Raw genomic sequence first — 4,378 nt, 5'->3', positions numbered from 1 at the left:
CATCATCTTTATCCTGGAAGATCATAATATTCTTTTGATTGATCTCCCTGTTTTTATTCTCTCTATTTCAACTACACAATTGGTAAAATTATCTTCTTAGGGCATGATACATTTAGTCACACCATTCTACTGTTCAAAAGTCTTTAGTAGCTTTCTAATTATTTGGGTATTGGATTGGAACACTAAAGTGCTTTCTCCTACACCTTTCTGTTTTTGGCACAAACTGGATACTGAATGTATTTTAAATGTAATTATCAGGAGCACAGTGGCCCTGGGCAAGTTTGGAAAGTACTTTTCATGTTCTCAGGAATGTGGATATCAACCAAAACTATATCAACAGGGTGTTATTTATTACTCTGAAAAAGGATACTTGCTGAATACTACTCTCATGGCTTAGTCGAGTTATAATTAGAAAGATCTAAGAGGCTAGCAATTTATTCCTAGGGTAGGTTTACTCACTAGAGAGTCAGACTCAATATATCCACAAAGATTATATTTTCTCAACTCCTCTGTTTATACTATGGGCATCACCTTGAATAAAACTCTGTTTGTTTTCATTTACATTGCTCTAGTGAAGGTATCTATTTTTTCAGAAGAGAATTCTGGGGTAGTAGTGAATGCCTAAGGGACAAATTAGTTGTACACTACTCACTTTTACTTTCATTCTTCCTAATTTAACATTTTCAAACATATTAATTTGTTCATGTATAAAAATTTTATGAAAATGAAAGGGCATCTAGGTGATGTAGTGGTTACAACAATAGGCCTGGAGTCAGGAAGACTCATCTGGAACTCAAATCTGGCCTCTGACAATAAATAACTGTGGAAACTAGACCAAGTCACTTAATCCAGTTTGCCTCAATTTCTTCATCTGTAAATGAATTGGTGAAGAAAGTTGCAAACTGTTCCATTATTTTTGTCAAGAAAGGCCCCAATGGGAACACAAAGAGTCTGAAACAATTGGAAATAACTTAAGAAATGAAAAATTAATAATAATATATTTCTACCTATGTGCCAATGTTATTGCAATGTCTTATGGCTGGGGTATTTTTTTTAAGTCTCCATTCAGTCCATCTTTTATGCCAATTCATATCCTATTTTCTTTTCTTTTCTTTTTTTTTAAAGATTTTTCAAGGCAATGAGGTTAAGTGGCTTGCCCAAGGCCACAGGACTAGGTAATTATTAAGTGTCTGAGGCTAGATTTGAACTCAGGTACTCCTGACTCCAAGGCCAGTGCTCTATCCACTGCACTACCTAGCTGCCCTGATATCCTATTTTCTTCCAAAAAACTTTATCTTACTACCTTTACCCACAACTTCCTCTCATTGCTCTCTTTTTTACATTTAATTTCTATTTATTTTTCTTAATTACATGTAAATAATAATTTTTAACTTTCATTCAAAAAAGAGTTCCATATTGGCCATGGAAATATTTCAATATTGGCTCTCACTAATAATCCACATAATTATCAATTTATATCAATTAGTTAACTAGACAATTAGTTTTTACATAAAACTATTTAGTGAGACAGTATATGAACAAGCAGTATATTTCCCCACAAAACTCCTTCACTTGCCAATAGAGATACTAGGGGAGTCCATCTATCCCTCACCTTTGCCCTCCTTGAGAAGTGAAGCAATTTAATATAGATTATATATAGGCAGTCATGAAAAATGTTTCTATATTAGTTATGTTGCCAAAGTTAATACTGACCAACAAAATAATAATAAAATGTTTTTAAAAGTATACTTCAATCTTCATTCAGATTATATCAGTTCTCCAGAACTGGAAAGTATTTTTCATCAATGTCCTGCAGAAGTATTATCAATGGATTATTGAGAATAGCTAAATCATTCACAATCGATCCTTATACGCTATTGCTGTTATTGTATACAAGGTTATCCTGGTTCTGCTTATTTCACTTTATTTCAATTCATGTAAGTTTCCACAGGGTTTTTCTGAAAATATCTTGTTCATCATTTCTTATAGCATAATAGTATTTTTTCACAGTCATGTACCACAACTTGTTTTGTCATTCCTCAATTGATGGACATCCCCTCCATTTCCAATTTTTGGTCACCAAAAAAAGCTTCTATAAATATTTTTGTGTTTATAGGACCTTTTCCTTTTTCTTTAATCTTTTCAGGAATATGAACCTAGTAGGGTACTGTTGAATCAAAGTTTATACACAACTTAATAATTCATTGGGCATCGTTTCATATTACTATCCAGTATGGTTGGATCAGTTCACAAATTAGGAATTGTCCCAATTCTCCCATATCTCCTTCAACATTTGTTATTCTCCTTTTTTGTCACAGTAACCAATCTGATAGGTATGAGATGGTATCTGAAAGTTGTTTTAATTTATATTTCTCAACTCCATAGTGACTTAGAACATTTTTTTCTAATTACTATAATAGCTTTGTTTTCTTTCCTCTGAAAACTGCCTGTTCATAACCTTTGATATTTGGGAATAGCAAGTATCCTTATAAATTAGGCTCAGTTTTCTATCTATTAGAAAAGTGAGGCCTTTATCAAAGAAACTTATTGAAAAACTTCCCCCCCCAAATTTACTGCTTTTCTTCTAATTTTGATTACATTGGTTTTATTTATATAAAAACCTTTTAAATTTGATATAGTCGAATTTACCCATTTTATATTTCGTAATACTCTCATTCTCTTGTTTGGTAATAAGTTCTTCCATTGTCCATAAATCTGGCAGGTAAAATATTCCTTGCTCCTTTAAGTTTAATCTGATATCACCCTTTAAGTCTAAATCATGTCTCCATTTTGTCCTTTTCTTAGTTCAAAATGTAAAATATAGTTCGATAACTTGTTTCTTCCATACAATTTTCTACTTTTCTTAGAATTTCTGCCAAATTGTTAATCCTTGTCCTTAAATCTGAGATCTTTGTATTTGTCATATGCTAGATTACTATATCATTTACTACTGGTATTATGTATTTTATCCGTTCCACATATCTACAACTCTTTCTTTGATGATAGACACTTTGGAAAGCATTTTGAAATCTGGTATTGCTAAGTCACCTTCCCTCACATTTTTTATATTTTTATTTTATTTTATTTTTCCAATTACATGCAAAGCTAGTTTTTCAGCAGTCATATTTTTGCAAATTTATAGTTTCCTCATTTTTCTACTACCCTCCCTTTCCTCCCTGCTTCTCATGGCAGTGAACAGTCTGGTACATGTTTCCATATTAGTCATGTTGACCTTCACATTTTTAATTGATCATTTTTATATACTTACTTCTAGATAAATTTTTATTATTTTTTCTAGCTCTCCAACATCATTTTTTAATAATTTGGTTAGTATGACATTGAATAAGTAAATTAATTTAGATAGAACTATAATTTTTATTATATTGCCTCCACCTACTCATGAATAATTAATAGTTCTTTAATTATTTTAGATATGACTTCATTTTTGTAAAAAATATTTTGTAAATTTGTTCATATAGTTACTTGATATGTTTTGGCAGATAGACTCCCAGGTAATTTTTATTGTTTGCAAATATTTTAAATCTCTTTCTGTTGTACTTTCTTTATAAAAATAGAAATGCTAATGTTTTTTGCAACTTTGCTGAGGTTGTTAGTTATGTCAACTAGCTTTTATATTGATTCTCTGGAATTTTTTAAATAGACCATCATATCATCTTCAAAGAGTATAGCTTTGTTTACTCATTGCTTATTCTAATTTATTAATTTTTTAATACTTTCTATAACATCTCTGAAGCACAACATTGAAGATTTGTACCAATTACTAGCCACTTGCTATATATGCCATACACTCATAGTTTAGGATTATTAATTTAGTGTTTATAATCAATCAGTATTTATTATGTATTTACCATGTGCTAAGCATTTTGTTAAACATTGAAACTACAAAATAAACATTCATACATTCAAACAGTTTATATCCTATTTGGGATACAACACTGATAAGATAGTTTCTGTTAATATTACAAGATATACTTAGAGTGAAAGACAGTAGAACTTGGGGGGTAGGCATGGGAGTATATGATTGGAAATGATCTTTTTAGAAGGTGATGCTTCAAGTGAGCATTATAGGAAACAAGTCATTCTGAGAAACTGAGAGAAGAGGGAGGGAATTGTAGTTTTGATATATTTGGCATATACAAAGGCATGGAAACCAGAGATGGAGAGTCTTGTCTTTGAAACAAAAAATAGGTAAAAATACATGAACTGGATAGTTTGGGGAGAGGTGTCATGTATAATAAAATGGAAAGATAGCAAGAGGTCAGGGTATAATATTTTAAATGTTAAACAAAGAAGTTTGCATTTGATATTAGAGGCAAGATATGGAAATAATGGTATTACTGATTAGTATGTCCATACT

Source organism: Macrotis lagotis, chromosome 1, assembly GCF_037893015.1.
Source record: "Macrotis lagotis isolate mMagLag1 chromosome 1, bilby.v1.9.chrom.fasta, whole genome shotgun sequence".
Classification (NCBI taxonomy): domain Eukaryota; kingdom Metazoa; phylum Chordata; class Mammalia; order Peramelemorphia; family Peramelidae; genus Macrotis; species Macrotis lagotis.
This window is presented reverse-complemented; position numbering follows the sequence as displayed.